Raw genomic sequence first — 18,592 nt, forward strand, 5'->3', positions numbered from 1 at the left:
CACTTAGCCATTACAGTGGTGCCCCGCAAGACGAATGCCTCACAAGACGGAAAACCCGCTAGACGAAAGGGTTTTCCGTTTTCAATGCACTTCGCAGGACGAATTTCCCTATGGGCTTGCTTCGCAAGATGAAAATGTCTTGCGAGTCTTGAGATTTTTCCCCACTTCCCCCCCCTTTTCTAAGCCGCTAAGCCTTTAATAGCCTTTTAGCAGCTAAGCCGCTAAGCCTTTAATAGCCGCTAATCCACAAAGCCGCTAATAGGGTTGCTTCGCAAGACGAAAAAACCGCTAGACGAAGATACTCGCGGAAGGGATTAATTTCGTCTTGCGAGGCACCACTGTATACCAACTAGATCACATGTCCCCACTTAGAGGTGGTAGTCTACATAATCAGTACTCATTTTAATATTGTCCAAAGGAAAGCAGAGCAATACATTTGGCGCTAGCTTGGCTTCAGGAGTTGCCTGAAGGAGGAGTACACTCTATAACCCCTTCTTGTACATATATTCCTGTAGATATATTAACCCCATCCTCATCATATCCATCTCACTTCCATTAGGGTTTCTTATGGGTTACTTTATGGAAAAGATACAATCTAAAGAACAAAAAATCATGGCCAAAGTGAAAGTGGTAAGAAATTTTACAAGTTCTGTCCTCAGACCACTAGATCTAGTTTTCTATCCAACGCCTTCATTTTTTTTTTTTTGCAGCATTATTTATTCCTTTTAATCTTCCTCTTGACTTGTTCTGCTGTGTTTTCCCCGCCAAAAAATATTTGCTTAGCACCTGAACTTTACAGAGAAAATTCATTAAACATTTACACTCTGCTTACATCTTCTCCTGACATGTAAAAACAAAGTAGGCTTGTATTACTAAAGTAGACAAAGCACTGGAGAATACACTGTGAAGAATAATCCTTAGCAAGCAGGACTTTGTGAAAAGGAACTTGCTGTTCCGCGGTTTCTACAATTCTATATCCAGATGAAACTGCCTTTGATTCAACATAATCTACAGTGTCGTAATTGCACTGCATTGAAAGTAGTGGTTTATCACCCTGTTCGGGAGCTGATGCAGCTACTCAAGGAAAACTTTATGTCCCCTAAGATTCCACTTATTTTGATGGAGGAAGCCAAAAAACCCAAAGCAAAGCAAAGCAACAAGAAAAGAAAAGAAAACCCCAATAACCTGTCCTGGAGAGGCAAGTTTCCATGTTAGAAGCTGCCTAGAACGGCTGGGGCAACCCAGACAAATGGGCAAGATACAACAAATAAATTATTATTAGTTACAAACCTTTCAATATAGATGCACATACATCTCAGAAGCCCTTAATCCTCTGACCAATTGATGGGCATTCCAGGGTGTATGCACCATTGACACCACACATTTAGTGGTTCAAGAGCTGGAAGTGTTACTCTGGTATACTAAATTGTTATTTTCTTTCAAAAGCTCAGGATCAGTGTCACCAAACTCTACTGAGATCCAGTTTCGGATTCTGTCGCCAAACCTTCAAGAATTGCTTTATCTCACAGATCGCTAAAGCAATAAATGGGAAGATCATTAAAGTGCTTTGCATAAAGAAAATGTACTAGCATGATGCAATGAGTATTAGTATTGATTTCTTTCTTTTTACAAAGCTAGGGATGCCTAACATTCATGAACGCTAATCGGATGGATTTAGTAAGGAATAGCATTTTGAATTATATTACTGTCCTTGATCCCCATCAGATCATATACTAATTCTTCTGTGCTTGTCTGGCTGACATTTTATACTTCTCAAGATGACAGATCACAGAGAGCAATGTCTTCTTAAAATAATCAGCACATATGGGTGACGGGAATAGAGCAATACTGCCTAACAACTGTCTGAGGTATTTTAGAATCAAGAGGAAGGGTCATAGCATTTGTCCAAATCTATCTGCTTCCTCTTCCAGTCCTTCTCCTTTTCCTCCTTCTCCTTCTCCCCCACTACCCTTAGTGACACTTGACAATGAACCAGGTAGCATTATCTGAAGTAATGATGTACAGTCAATACGAATTCCATCAATCGACATGGATAACCTTCAGGAATATCAAGCATAAGGTGACTTTGCTACTGGGAAGAAATGATTTGCTATTCAAAAATTATGATATCAACTTTGAAAGTTGTTATAAAAAATACATCAAGTACACAATTGTTTTTCATCTTTTTTTCAAGCTACATTGAAAGGTAACATATCTTACATCCAGTTTGATATTCCCCATTCCCTGAATCACCAGGATTGGTCTTTGCAACCCAATGTGGTGGCAAGAAGAGGAGCAACCAGTGTTTCCAGCACTCTATATTGTGGGGGTGGGGAGTTCAGGTTCTGGGGAAATCCCATGATAGCCTCAGAGCTAGTCACTGGATGCACTGGGCTCCAGGTGTACCTACTTAAAGACTTCACCTTCCAGGTCTACTCTGGAAGCACATATGGACTCCCAGAGCTTGCAAGCAGCACAACCCTCAGGAGATCTCAGAGAGGTAGCATTGGCAAGCTTGAGGAATAAGCTGAAGATACGGCAGAGTGAGGCAAAACAACCAATGGAAGAAGAATTGGGGAGTGAGGAGCTGACCACCTGGTCACCTGAATGGCAAGTAGGATGTGTGAAGAGCAGCAAAGAAGTTGAAAAAATACAAGGGCTGAAAGTACTGAGGGGGAAGCGGCATGGTGAAGGGATATTAGCAGCTGGTCACTCTTTATACAGAGCAGAAAGCAGCTCCAGAGGGCACTCATTCACTCCAGTTTGAGTGGTGCTGACCAGGAATCGCCCCACTCACCCAACAGTTGAATGGTGAAGCCGTGCACCAGCAACGCTCTGTGCAATGTGTTACATTATACCTGGCCTAACAACCCATTGGTGGCCTGGCTGAAGGCAGTGAGGCTTGACTGCCTCAGGAAACTGCAGCAAGGCCTAACTTTGTGTGCCTTCCTTCACAGTTGGCACCAGTGTTGCTGGTACAACACATTGGCTCTTTACTACTACTTAAAGGTAAAGGGACCCCTGACAGTTAAGTCCAGTCGCAAATGACTCTGGGGTTGTGGCGCTCATCTTGCTTTACAAGCCGAGAGAGCAGGCGTTTGTCCACAGATAGTTTTTCTGGGTCATGTGGCCAGCATGACTAAGCCGCTTCTGGCGAAAACAGGAGCAGTGTAACGGAAACGCCGTTTACTTTCCCGCCGGAGCGGTACCTATTAATCTACTTGCACTTTTTTAGCGTGCTTTTGAACTGCTAGGTTGGCAGGAGCTGGGGACTGAGCAACGGGAGCTAACCCCGTCACGGGGATTCAAACCGCTGACCTTTTGATTGGCAGCCCAAGGCTCAGTGGTTTAGACCACAGCGCCACCCGTGTCCCTTTTACTACTACTTATACAGCTATAAATATGATCAGCTTCTGAAAAGGGAGATCAGCAAGGAGTAGGATCCTATAAGCTGAGCACTCTGCTTACAATTTACATTGGTAAGTTCCAATTAGGAAATTCAAGAGTTTCTGCTAAAAAAAAAAAAAGGCGAACAAGGGTGCTCATGCCATCTCACCTCCTTTCTCCTTCCAACACCAATAGAAAGACTCAGAGCTCCTGTCAGCAGCAAGGCAAAGTCATGATGCAGCCAGCACTGCCTGGAAAGAAGGCATCCAGAGGACTCACCACTCCAGCCCTCAGGAAAAGACCATCGGACAACCAGGCAAGTCCAGCCAGACACACCCTACAGAGGCTTTCAATGGCCCTAGAGGTGGCTATCAAGTGCCATGATCAAATGGGGGTTCCAAGTCAGGCAACAGAACTTTCTCTCCTTGAGCAAGCCACCAAAGCAGAGCGAATAGCATGCTGCCTCATCTAGGGACTCCTCAACTGAACTAAAGGAGAGTTTTTGGGGAAACTAGCAATCATGAATAGGCATTCAAATGATATGGAAAAGGGGAAGTTTGGGGAAAGATTTCACTCTACACCAAAGTGCCCCTTTCATTAAAAAATATCCCTGCACAAGATCATTTCACAGAACACGAAGAGTGATGGCAAACTGTTGATTCACCACCAAAACATCTGACTGAAGGAATGTCTACAGATTTGTGCAGGGGCTTTCTAGTCTAGGAATACTGGGGGGGGGGGGGGTTGTCCTCAAACAAAGGTGGCTCAGAATATAAATTCCTTTGGATCCTCTTTGCCCAGCAAATCCACGCCTGTAAAACTTATCATGTCCTCTTCCTTACCTTCTATTACTATACTTTCAAACAGAATAATATTATGAACACTAAGGCATAATCATATCTTAAATGAAGGTTTAAAGGAAAAGGTATCGGAGGTTTCTGAAAGGGTATAGTGTCTCCTTGTTTTCCAAAATTAGTTAAATAAGCATGAAAAATGGAATGTTACTTTAATCAAGGAGTATGAAAGAAATTTTGACTTGATGTTATGATTATGAACACAGGAGGAACTTAATTGCTAGGTTAATTTTCCTTGTTACCTCAGATGTGTTTTAATGAAACACTGTGTGAACTCATTGGATTTGTGATTCTTTTAATATGTCTATTTACTTTCCTGTTTCCTTGCATCTTCAATCATGTCTTGATGCATAAGCAGGTACTCTTTCTAAGCATATCTATGTTCACAGAATTAAAATGAGGGGGAAAGAGAGTACTCACACTTATGCTGATCATAACAAAAGTCTTATGTCATGTATAAAGCAATGCTGCCTACTCAGATGTTTTAAATGCCATTATCAAATAAACCAGAGGTGAATAATTTCCAGCTGATGGGCAGAATCTCTAGTTATAGCGACTTATCCTAGGCCATGCCCTTCCTCAGGCCACACCTCTCTCTGGACTTGCTGCACATCCTCATCTGCTTTGGGCTTGGCAGAAATGTGTCATTGCACTGTCATAATGCCTCTTGCTTAGACAGTTGGGTGGGTGGAGAGATTGTGGGTGTAGATAGCTTTGTGATGGGTCATTAGCTACTTCATTAACTTTGCCTTTAAGGTGTCACAACATTCTTTGTTGTTTTTGCTTCAGAAGACTAACAGGGCAACACCTGTGGAAATTCATTAACTCTGAAACGGAACATGCAAGGAAGGTAACTGATTTGTAAATATCTGTTGATGGCTGATGTATTGTGTCTCTTGTGTGCTATGGGGGGGAGGTTAATAAATATGTACATTTCTTCATCAGCAACTGACAAAACAGAACATTGACTTCTGCAAAATAAACTAACTGTGATGTTGGGAAAGATGGAGGCACAAGAAGGGATGACAGAAGAAGAAGATGGTTGGACAGTGTTCTCGAAGCTACCAACATGAGTTTGACCAAACTGTGGGAGGCAGTGGAAGACAGGAGTGCCTGGCGTGCTCTGGTCCATGGGGTCACAAAGTGTCGGACACGACTAAACAACAAGAAGTGGCATGGAAAATACCAGTTGGAAGTGCCAATCAATATCAGAATAGACTGAGGTACATATGTTCATACATCCCTTATAGTAGGCTATGTTCAAACCATGCCAAAGTCACAATTTTTCACACATACCTCTTACTATTAAGGCAACCAAGTTCAAGGATATAATGTAGTCAGGCAAATGACTCAAGGAGGGCATGGAGCAGGCCTATTAATGGCTATGGTCTATGGAGAAGTGGTGTGGCCTGAAGAAACAGGATTTTTCTAGCTGACATCTCAACATTCTGTGCTTTGGGAATTTCATTGTCAGTCTATTTGGGAGTTCTAGAGGATTATGAAAACAAGCAAGTCTATATATACTTTTCTGCATGTACGCAATTCTCTGGATCTTATTTTTAGGTGGCCCTGTTACACCTGCAAAGTAAGAGGCATCTGGGCACCCAAGTTCACTCTTAGGTAGAACATATTCACCAAAGTTACAACTTCACCATTATATATGCGTCTTTAAAATTAATGGCATTTTTCAATAACCATACTATTAGTAGTAAAATGCAACACATTCCACCCTTTTAAATTCCAGGTGTGAGGGGAGGCATCCTTAACTGCAGTGAGTCATGATAATATGTTCAGGTTAAGAGAACATGTGAACTACAAGAACTAATTGAGCAACAGTGCTGAATTGAATACAGTGGTGCCTCGCAAGACGAAATTAATTCGTTCCGCGAGTTTTGTCGTCTTGCGATTTTTTTCGTCTTGCGAAGCACGGTGTCGGGAAAGTTTTGGAAAAGCTTCAAAAATCACCAAAATCTTTAAAAACCTCAAAAATGCTATCACACCACGTTCTATGAGTTGCTCCTCAAAGTCAAGTCGCAACTGTATTAACGGTGTTAAGAAAAAGGAAACAAACTTGCAAGACGTTTCTGTCTTGCGAAGCAAGCCCATAGGGAAAATCATCTTGCGAAGCAGCTCAAAAAACAAAAAACCCTTTCGTCTAGCGAGTTTTTTGTCTTGCGAGGCATTCGTCTTGCGAGGTTCCACTGTATGCTGGTTAGAGGTACACCACTAACTATTCTACATGAGGTAGTATTCTTTCTATTCTGCAAAAAATAGCATGTCAGTCTTCCCTATACTATCCATTCAATCCAAGTCATATTCAATTGTGTCTGTGTTCAAGAAGAAAGTAAGATGTCTTTCAGGAATACAGATGTATCTCCTCAGTGAAGATCCCTGATAAGCTTTCAAGGAATCCCAGAGTTATAGGGATGGAAAGGATAGTAGTTTTTAATCATTATGTACTCTCTGCCTTGAGCGCCTCATATATTTTTTCTTTGTAAGAAGCAGCCATGGGTCAAGATAAAAATCCTCTCTATTCCTAAAATGATATTAGTTAAGAAGGGGGGGGGGAGTACAAATTATGCCCATAAGTCTTCTCCTCAGCAATTTTGGAGGCAATCTGGATGAAGACTATAGAACAGGAGCAAAAGGTTATAACCTGCCTCTCTCCAACTGAAATTGTAACTCAGTGCGTGTGTTTCCTATTCAGAAGCCCCAGTTTTAATCCCTAGCATTTTGACTTGAAAAGGATCAGCTAGGTGGTGATAGGAAAGATCCTAAGGATATTGCCTTAGATCCTGGAAAGCCACTGTCAGTTAGGCAGACGATACCAAGCTAGACTGGCAAATTCTCTAGCCTGGCAGTTTCTTATGTTCTTCCAAAGCAGTCCAAACATTTAGATTTGCCCCTTTAAAAGTCCTTAAAAGCCATTCCTTTGTTTTTTAATGTACAGATAGCTTGGGTCCCTCCCTCCCCTCTTTTGCACTTTGTTGAATGCTTTATATTATTATGGAACCACTCGACTGCCAACCTTTGTGTACCTGCTCTGACGTGTGTTTGGCAAGGATGCAGAGTTGTTTGATGGTGTTTGAAAAAAAGTTTTTTTTTTCCTTTTCACATAAAAGAAAGGATAAGCAAAAGCAAAGATTCATCAGCTTATGTATACAGGCTTCTCTGTTGTGAAGGCTCTAGCAGTGGGATATGGGAATTGAGAAATCCAATCTAATAGGCTGAACAAGGGAGAGTGGTCTGAATAGGGGGGGAAATCCATGGACATTCAGAATGTTCAGGCTTGCACAGGCTTATAACAACATACAATACTCTGGGGAAAATTTGAGCTTTCAAATTATAATTTCCATGGCAGCACCAACAATGGGTGCTCATTTCAAACAATACAGCTTCTAAAGCAACCTTGTTGTGCTCATTCCCTTTTGTTCCAAAAAGAGGCTTAGATGTCTGTAACTATTGGTACACACACACACACGCATATGTAACGCTGGTCTGAGGAAAGTGGAGTAAGATTTCTTGGTTATGGAACCAGAGAAACGTAGAATGAATCTTCTATCAGCAAGCAGCGGCACAGTGTCAGACACAATGACAACTGTGAGTCGACAAATGGCGGTAATCCACACACATAGCAGGGGATCTCCCTTGCCAGTAATGTCAGTGGAAAGTTTTCCATAATATACCAGCTCTGGTTTCAGTGAGTGCCTGGCAGGGTGGGAGTTTTTGAAAGATGTGTTTAGCAGGGTGACATTGTGCGGATCATCAGCCAGTCTGGTGGTTGGTGGGGGGAAGTAGGTGTGGCTGGAGGGGTGGGTCAGAGAGGAGTATCCAAATGCTTGCTATCTGTTAACTGCTGTGATATCCCTCCCCTCAGACATATCACTGGAGATTAATCCATCATGCTTGATAGTCTGGTGGTGCTGTTATTAATAAGGGAGGGTTATCATAGTCCATAGGACTCCTTCACCAGGAAACCTCCATTTAGGAGCTTGATTTGAGGGCTTGCATAGGGCCTTCTAGCATACATTCATGAATGCCTGAATAGTTGAGTCAGTAGAGCATGAGATGCTTATTCTCTCATGGTTGTGGGTTTGAGTCACATGTTGGGCAAAAGTTTCCTGAATTGCAGGGGGCTGAACTAGATGACCCTTGTGGACCTTCCAGCTCTTTGATTCTATCTTGATTAGGGATACTGTTGAGTTGAAGTCCACCCCTACTGCCTGACACCATCTCTGTCTGAGGTTGTTTCCTGTGTGATCTTAGAGGGAGACTGCAGTGTTTTTCAAGAAAATGCCTTAGGGGTGGCCAAGGATTTCCTATTCAGCTGACTCACATCTGAGCCAGAAGAAGAAGAAGAGGAGGAGGAGGAGAAGGAGGGCTTTGGACTTGATATTGTGCCTTTCACTCCCCTTAAGGAGTCTCAAAGCGGCTAACAATCGCCTTTCCCTTTCTCCCCCACAACAAACGCTCTGTGAGGTGAGTGAGGCTGAGAGACTTCAGAGAAGTGTGACTAGCCCAAGGTCACCCAGCAGCTGCATGTGGAAGAGTGGGGAAGTGAACCTAGTTCACCAGATTACAAGTCCACTGCTCTTAACCACTACACCACCCTGGCACTTTCAGTCGCCAGAAAACAAGAGGCGAAGGAATTGAGACCCCTTAAAACATGGTCCCTGAATAAGCACAAACCATTCACTATTTCATAAATTGTTGTGATTTATGATATATTTTCAACGAAGAAAGCAAGTTCCTGGAAACATGTTTCTTACGAACCACATGGTTAATGGTAGAACCAAGTTTTAAATTGTTCTGAACTGAAACAGTGGAATAATTTTCATGAACACTCATCACAGATCTAAATAGATGTGCCCTCTCACTTTTCAATGCTAGGTTGCAGCTATTTTTGAAAGAGCATGGAACTCTTCACAAGAGGATGGGAGCCAGGTGAAAGAAATGAGCATCCTGGTTGCTATGGCAACCATGTTTCCACCTCCTCACTCAGATCCTGTTGCATGTATTTGTATATCTACCATGTGGTTATACATTCAGATGTACATCCAAATGTATTTCCTCCTGGAAACAATTAATGCATTGTACCGACATACACATTTGTATGCAAAACCATCCATATTCTGTAACTAGTCTCACATTACATGCCAAGCAAAATCCCAGCCATGCAGCTTGCTTTTTTTGGAGCAGTAATTAAAGCATAAAAGCACAGTTATGCAGCTTCAAACTATAAAGTTGGATTTACTGAAACAGGGTACAGAAAAACTAACCAATTTAAAAAATCATATTTAGAAGAAAGGGTTTATCAACTCTCTACCTTTTGGGGGATGAGTTGTAAACAAGAAGTTTCTAGAATTCTCTGGTAACAGTTCCCCTCTGTTACCTTGACCTGGATTTTCTTAATTTTATTCAATTGGTTATTTCATCTCATTATTTTATGCAATTGACACCCATTAAAGGCCGCTCTACCTTGGAGGGAGAAAAATGATTTTCTTTCATGAAACTACTTTTTTGTTTCCTTCTCTTGATCTTGGCTAAGACCTGAGGTTCAAGTTTCTGCTGGCAGACTGAAACTGGCTGATGAACAGAGCACTTGCAGACAATGAAATGACTAGTGCTGTGTTGTAAGACAGAGAACATCAGTCTGGCTTTCTGAACAATAGCATCATACTTTCTCTCCATTGCATTCAGACCAAGGCAAATACGAAGACTCTGATTGGCCTTGGTGATATCATCATGTGGGCAAACCTGATCGGTGGTGTGGTTTCCCCTTTGCTCAATGGTACAGCAGATGCTTAGCATACAAAACTATCTCAAGTAAACATAAGCATTTTCAAGTATGGCTGGGACTGCAGAGCCTCTACTTGTGAATGTAGACAGCACTGAGCTAGAGGGACCAGCAGTATGACTGTGTAAGGCAATGATTTATGTTCCTATGTACTGTGAAGTAAACATATTCAGGATGTGATTCCCGTAATCCTATGGTAGAAAATGACATCAAAGAAGTGCTAGGATGGTAGAGAACACAACCATTAAAAAAAGAGAAGGCAGTAGTAGATGGCAATTGATTGATTAAAGGTAAGCTCCCGGGGGGGGGGGACCTCACTTTCACTCTCTGAAACAGCTGTTTAGCAATAAAAAAGCAAAAATTTGAAAAATTTGGCACAGCATTATTTCAGAACCACGGCTCCAAAAACATTAGTTATTTTAATATAAATTACAAAACTGCAATTTTTGTTCCTTTGGAGATGTCAGTTCTCATGCACTTAGCATGCGTGTGAATTTTTACAGTACTTAAAGCACAGGATTGTTTTTTTATACAGCATGATTATGGTATATACATTAGCTAGAGCCCTGTTTTACCAAAGTAAATATAAACCCTGAGTCACAATCGCCATATGTTAAAGCACTGTAATGTGAAGCATTTATGAAAGAGAGAATGAAAGCTTACTGGTGGTAATTTAACAGAACAAAACACTACAGCATACACCCTTAAACAAAACAGGCTAGCAAAGAATGAATAAATAGGGAATGAGAAAAAAATGAACCACAGCAATATAAAAAAGGTTCCCTTGTTTCCTGGGTAACAAAGTCAAAGATGACAATGATCACACAGCTGAGGTAGGCCTTTCAAATGAAAAACAAGCAAAATGCCACATTGGCAGACCAAAAATACCACATCCCACTTCGAAAATCACCCTGTTAAATTTTTAAACATAATAATAAAAATAAAAAGAGTGACTGCTGTCAGGTAGTTGGAATGCAACATATCTAGCTAAAGGCAATAAATAGTAGCTTAATCAAAAGTTTGGAAACTTATCTCAGTTGAGGGAAAGTGGCATTGCTTCATTAACTTCAGTAGAGCTAGGCTTTGTCTACACATGATGAAATCTGGTCTTTCCTACTAGCATGAACTCCATGAATACTGCACCTAAAGGCGAAGACTGGTGAAAAGGCTATTAAAGTGCAGTGAGCAACGTGTGGAAGTTCAGCAAGCAGCTTCTGCAGCTGGCCAGAGAGAGAGAACTGCCTGCAAGCCTGGTGCATAGCAAACCAGCAGATGTACCTAGCAGTGGTGAGATTGACCAGCTGAGGCAGAAGGACAAGAGTAACTATCATATAAAGGGTTAGGAGCTATGCTTTTACAAGTCAGTCCCGTATACGCTTCTGTATTACGCACAACTGCCATTTAAAGAAACAGTAACCAATTTAAGTATTTACCTTTGAGCATTGAGGCTGAATCCCTACAAGACAGAAGTACTGTTTCTGAGGGACAGGGGGCGGGCAGGCGTGGGGGACCCTCTGGTCCTGAATGAAGTAACAGTGCCCCTGAAGGACCAGGTGCGCAGGACCAGAAGTCATGGACGTGCAGGTTAATTCTGTGTTCAGGGTGGCGGCAGCTAGACTGGTGACTGGGAGCAGCTGCCGGGAACATATAACACCAGTTCTGAAAGACCTACTTTGGCTACTAGTACATTTCCAAGCACAATTCAAAGTGTTGGTGCTGGCATTTGAAGCCCTAAATAGCCTCAGCCCAGTATACCTGAGGACCATCCTCCCTGTCATTCAGCCTGGACACTAAGATCTAGCTCCATGGCTCTTCTGGCAGTTCCTTCACTGTGAGAAGTGTTTCAGGGAATCAGGCAGAGGGCCTTCTCGGTGGTGGTGCCCACCCTGTGGAATGCTCTCCCATCATATGTCAAAGAGATAAGTAACTATGCAACCTTTAGAAGACATCTGAAAGCAGCCCTGTACCAGGAAGTTTTTTAATGTTGTTTTTCTTTATAAAGTGTGCCTGGCTGGTTTTACACCATGTCTAAAGTACCACAGCTACTGGATTATAGATTAAAGTTTTCTTTAAACAGCATAATATAACTGTGTGGTGACAGTATTTAGAAGATTTTGAAAAAATAAGGACAATGGTACGAGTGGGAGTAAAACAGGAGCTTGGTGAATCTGCAGTGATCAATAGAAGTTGGTTGTCCACATTTAAATTGGACTGACAGTCCACACAGGGGCTGAAAATGCTAGTGTAGGAAAGTTGAATATGACACAAATACTTATTTGCTACTACAGTCAAGGAGTTGATTCTTGTAGAGACAAGCATATTACAAAGCTGAAGTCAGGTCCTTAGTAAAAACTTGTTACAGCCATAAATGCCAACTCCCTGGGGCCCTGAGCACCCACAAAATTCCACATGAAGGGGCTGGGCACCCACAAATTTCAGTGCCAGTGCCATGCACACTGCATGGCACCCATGGTCATGGGGCCAAATTGGCACTCAGCCAATTTGGTGACAGCCATAGAATTAACTCAGACATCTCAGAATACAGCTGGGTAGAATTGCCCAAGTTGTTGATTTGTTTGCTACATCCGTGGCCATGCAAGCATATGCATATTGATTGTACACCAATTCCTGCTAGCCCCCGGCTCATGTTTTGCTACAAAAATACCATGTGTGACTTATGTTACTGAAGGTCAGATGTTAGACAAGAGGACTGCAGTTGATTTAAGCCAATACATTTATCAAAGCTAGGTGGGTTTGGCTTGAGTTCTTCTTCATGACTGTTAGTGATTATTCCATTATCTCTGCTTAAAAAGTGAAAAGCACAAGCCGTGCCTTGATATTAATTCTTTGTGAAGAGAGGAAAAATGGTCCTGACTCTGAAGCTTTGCAAAAAGATTTTGGAAAGGAAATTCCTGCAAAGCATGTCCAAAATATCATTGTGTTACTTGCAGTACAATCTTGGTTGGCTGCCAAACATGACATCAATTCCATCCTCAACAAAGACAGACATTGTCAGGACTACTGGTAACGATGCTCAGATTTTCTCTCTTCTTTCTTCTCATACCAGCAAGAAATCGTATAATTTCAGTTAATTAGCCAGCTCTTTCATGAGAACAGAAACTGTAAACAGAAGTTAACAGAGAAGTTCCAAATCATAACACAAAAAGTAAATGCAGTATAAAAAAATGAAAACAAAACCCCAAAGTATTGTTTGCTGACAATCCTTTACAAATAATTTAGCAATTTCAAATGGACTCTCTTTGTCATATGCTTAAATTTGTTGGCTAATATATTCACAAAGCTGAAACTTCTAAAGTGAATTTTCATAGTACAAAGTACAGACAGCGAGTTTCCTTCCAATAATGCAATTGGATAAAGTCCCATAAATCTGAAAGTATTAAAATAGTTTCACTGTCTCTTAGAAACTCCCATTAAAATGGAAGGGTGAACTCTTTCATAAATAGTTTGAACAGTGGTTTTACATTCATATGCAATCTTATGTGAGGAAACCATTTTAACACAGTAGTGTCTCATTAAAACTACAAGTTGTGCTTTAATGTAGACCAGTTATAAGACTTTGATATTACTCGTGTAAGCATAAATATGTGCAAATGCATATGCCAGTTCCCAGACCAGTTCTATTTGAATTTATTTCAGCTGAATTTATTTCACAGATTCAGAAACTGCATGATTCTACTGCATTTCTGTCCAGAGAGAAGCAGGTATAAACAATGTGTGTACAGGCCCTAACGTCCATGAGGGTGCCATAGGCAAATATGAAGATGAACAGGCCATTGTTCAATGTTTGCTATTCACCTTAACTGGGATTGACCGCTCAAGATACTGAAAATGAAACAAACAAAAACAAAACCCCCGGTCCTGAGTCCTTAATTAAAGTAGCAAGGCTAAGCTCACACCTTTGGAATCCCCTTGAAATTAAAGTGGCTGTCTGATATATTTGCTTAGGTCACAGTGCAGGAGTAATAATGCTTAGGACACTGGAAACAAATGTGCTGAAAATCAGGTGCAAGATAAAACGTTTTATTTCAATAGTGCTAAGTGACAGTTCTATCTTGTGGATTCTGAACACAGAGTTCTGAGGTACCTGTCAGTTTATTATACAGATATTGTTTGTCTGTCTGCATTTTCTGCTTATTTCTCTCTCACCCACCACAAACACACACACACACACACACACACACACACACACACGCACACGCCCTCTAGTCTAGAGGCTTGGCAGGAAACATGTGTAACCATTCTCCAACTCTTGCTTATGACAGTCAGCAGAACTTTAGAAGTTACATGTAACAAATACAGTAAACTGGAGACATACAAGACACTCTGGACAATGAGGGGTCTGTGCCCTGCTGTATATCATTTACAAATTTTGATATACTAATCCAATTACACATTTACAATGCAATCTTATACCCAGAAGTAAGTCACAGTCTAATAGGGTTCACTCCCAGGAAAGTATGCATAACACTGCAGCTCTAGTTTTACAGGCGACTTCCTGATATGAAAATAGTCCCAATTCATGTGTTTCTCCTATGTACAGGGCAAGTAAGTTGAAAGGGGCTTGAAGCCTCATTCCTAAATCATGCTGATGCTCCTGCCTCCATCATTCACATCAATGAGTCGAGGGTGATATTGGCAGTAGGTACTATCTTTAAGCATGGAGACCCTCTCCACGTTTTAAAACTCTAGTGGCCCAGAGTTCTAAATTGCAATGTGAACCTCTACACATTCAGAAGGTTCCCTGCTGCTGATATTATCCACAATACGGTGACAGGAACTGTGAGGTGAGGAGGAGCAGGGCAAATCTGGGGACATCTCTGAGCCCCTTTTCATCATGTTTGCTCTCTACACTTGAGTAACGTGAGGAGAGGCTTTGTGCCTTTCAGATTCTGGAGTGACACTTCAACAAAATTGTCAGAGATACATGCATCAGGTGACAGTATACAGTGGTACGCTTCAAGTTACAGACTCCGCTAACCCAGAAATATTACCTCGGGTTAAGAACTTTGCTTCAGGATGAGAAGAGAAATCGTGCAGCAGCAGCGCAGCAGGCCCCATTAGCTAAAGTGGTACCTCAGGTTAAGAACAGTTTCAGGTTAAGAATGTACTTCTGGAATGAATTAAGTACATAACAAGAGGTACCACTGTAGTTTCTTGTCCATTTGTGATAGGCAAACTTCAGACTATTTGCCCCCACAAGAACTTGCCTGGAAAGTGAGATTTTCATGTGAGCAGGGACTCTTTTTGGTGTGCCTGGCACCACTGGCGGAGGAAGAGGAGGGGGGGAGTGCACCGCTCCCGGCAGAGCGATCCCCAGGATGCCATCGTGGCTGCCCCCCGCCTGTGCTGGGCACCCCACCCCCACAGGTGGCACGCCCCATGCCCAGGATGCGCGCCAGCTCCCCTGGTGCTGGAGCATGAAGCTCCACCACTGCCCACCACAAGAGTGTCATGAGACAAAGTTTCTTGAGAGCAGAAGCAGAGCAGAAGAAGGAAGGCAAAGGCCTACAAGGCCTATACAATCATTCAAGTCTGCTGGCTGTAACTGTTAACAGCAAACTGCAAAGTCACTGTGACTCATGACTCATCTTGGGTGATGACTCATTCTCCCCTATAAAAGTAGCCAGCCTCTCTATGGGCCTCAGTCAATGTCTTGTCAGTGCCCGTGTGTCTCAGTTAGTGTATGCCTATGTGAATGTATTGTTGTTGCAGACAGAGGGGCTCCAGTTAATCACTAACTAAGACTGTTCCTCTGTGAAGAGTCAGATACCTGCTATAAGCACTCTGTGTATGCTCTTTAACTATGCTGTTTATAAACAACTTTATTTTCTCAAGTAAAAGTTTTATTCTGTTTATGAAGAAGACTGCGTTGATTAATTTACTGCTGCGTGACAAGGAGGTGGGTGAAACAGATGCAGGTCAAAGCAATGACCTTTTCAGTGCTGGTGCTTTATAAGTGTCTCTGGTTTCTCAGAGCAAAAAAGACCATTAAACACATACACACACACTTTAACATACAAAAATTGGCAATGCTCATGTGCTAGAAACCTATTTTTCTCTAGGTGACTAGAACCTGAGAGTTTATTATGTATATATATTTCTTGGACTATTTTATAAACTTCTATATATCTCTATTTCCAAAGTAGCCCAGGGAAAATCTTGCAATTGGCATACAGAACTTAAAAGACCCATAGTACCTGCCACCACCATCTAGTATTTCATGGTACTTTTTCTTTTTTGCAATAATAGCAGTGATTAATTTTAGCAATCCAACCAATTAATTATAATTGGGTAATTATATGCTACCTATCTAAATTCTTTGCAATTTAAGCTGAAAAAGGAACTCGGTGCTGGAATAATCTCCAAAGTTTATAGAAAAATGATAGGTGCCAAATGTAATGATAAATGGCTTTCAGAGACTGATAGCCCTGTTTTATACAGCTGACCCTGAATTTCTCCTAAAGCAAATTTTGATGTGAATTTTGATGCTTCTGCTCAGGGGGTGGGGAGCAACTGCAAAGGTATCTGCATGCCAACTAGATCCATATTGCCCATAGATCCTCTGGATTACCGTAAATGGTTATTTTCCACTTTTTACAAATATGGTCATCTTCTGATCTCAACAGTGCATCACATTGAGAGACATATGACAAATGTATATATTCTCCATTGACCAGAAAGAGACTCTGAGGTGTAACGCGACAGAAAAAAGAAGAAGTTAAGTGTCCATCACTAAAAAACTATACCTCTATATGGAGGGTTTATGAACAAGTAAGGCTGCTACAGTCCATCAACAAAACAGATAGTCAAGATCTTCAGTCTGCATAACTCTTATTTCAATGTACTTTATTTTATAGGAATACACTGATGCAAGCCATTTCTAGAGTCTTTTTACTCCATATATTTGTGCAACCTATTTCCAACATGAAGAAACCAAATATACAGAAGTGGAAATTCAGCCATATTCTTCAGTAGCTCAAGCAGAGCTTCCTACTTGCTGGTTTCTCGAATATATATACAAGCTATCCAAGGTCACGGCAAACGGTAACTAATTCAGTCATACTCTTTGATTTATCTTGTCAAGTGCTTTGCCAACAGTCACAAGTTCCCCTTTTATCCCCAGGTATGCAGCACAAATCAACAGCTCTACACAATCTCGCCATTCCCAACCAGTAGGTAGTAAGGGCATATATTCAATTTATTCAAGCAGCGCTACAATGCGGCATAATAACTATTCCAGGAAGACATGCTTGAAAATATTGCTTGCAGACAGGAATCTCTCAAAAAATGTTGTGAACCAAGAAATGAGATAACTGAAAATGGTCAGGGCATGATCTTAAGTTACATTTTGATTCAAACCTTGAAATCGATTAAGAATAAATATGCATACTAGCCTTTCCCAACCTAGTGTCCTCGAGCTGTTATAGGATCCCAACTCTCATCAGCCCCAACCAGCTTGGCCAATGGTCAGGAATGATGAGAATTGTAGTCCAAAGACGTGGAGGGCAGCAGGCTAGGAAAGACTGTTGTATGGCATTATACAACAAAGGAAATCCCGTGTTGCAAAGCAGAAAACTCTGAACAACCACAAGCAACACGCGACTAATAATGTGCTAACAAAGTATTTACACACAATTCATAAAATATGTAAGAGTCACAAATAATAGGTGTCAAATAAATGTTCCATGTACAAAAATAGAAGGCGGAGTCAGTCAGTATCAAAGACCACTGAGATGGAGGCAAAATGCCTTTCAACAGGATAACGAACTGTTTCAATAACTACACTATCAAGTGATTGCTGATCCATTGCTACTTGATGTACCCCTAGGGACAATTTATTTGCTGATGAAGATTCATTATTGAAACAGTTTGTTATCCGGAAAAACTGTTCTACGTTCAGAGCACCTATCACCACATATTTGCAGCATTTTGAATGTTCAAAGGCATTTTGCCTCCATCTCAGTGGTCTTTGATACTGACTGACTATGCCTTCTATTTTTGTTCATGGAACATTTCTTTGAACTCCTATTATTTGTGACTCTTACACATTTTCTGTTTATGAATTGTGTGTAAATACTTTGTTGGCACATTATTAGCCCCGTGTTGCTTGTGGTTGTTCAGTGTTGTATGATATTGGCAGATGGGGAAGATAGAACTGCCACCTCTAGTCTTTATAAGCTGCATGATGTATCAAAATTCCACAAGAAAAGTTTTGCCCAGCATGAGCATGGTTTGATAAAGTTTCATTGAACTGCTGCCTGTTGCACAGCTGTTAAAACCAGATGAGGCTTGACAGGATCAAAGTAGGCCTAGGAGCAAATAACATATTTCCTCTCCTTCCGCTTGTCGTCTCACACTATTTCTTTGCACAACCAAGAGGGTGGGACTTTACTTGTTTGGATATTGCTTGTAATTCACATTGTAGACACAGTTATGCTCATTATGGAAAACCAGCTGTGCCAGGTTCCATTAGATATATGAGGACAACCCAGACTAGCATAGTCTGAAGCACCTGTGCATGTCTACTTCACTC

At 41.4% G+C, this 18,592-nt stretch overlaps 1 protein-coding gene across 4 annotated transcripts in view; it reads right to left on the reverse strand.

The window, feature by feature from the left end:
• The window catches only part of IL1RAPL1 (interleukin 1 receptor accessory protein like 1), a 658,802-nt gene that overhangs the window by 576,370 nt on the left and 63,840 nt on the right, over nucleotides 1-18,592 (reverse strand). The window contains exon 1 of one of the 4 annotated variants that reach the window (XM_081003462.1): nucleotides 3,557-3,634. The exons of the other annotated variants lie outside the window; for them this stretch is intronic. The gene's annotated coding sequence lies outside the window, so the exon portion shown is untranslated. Of the gene's footprint in view, nucleotides 1-3,556; nucleotides 3,635-18,592 lie in introns of those variants that run through there. 4 annotated transcript variants of the gene reach the window in all.

Source organism: Podarcis pityusensis (genome assembly GCF_964106645.2).
Source record: "Podarcis pityusensis genome assembly, chromosome: 4".
Classification (NCBI taxonomy): Eukaryota; Metazoa; Chordata; class Lepidosauria; order Squamata; family Lacertidae; genus Podarcis; species Podarcis pityusensis.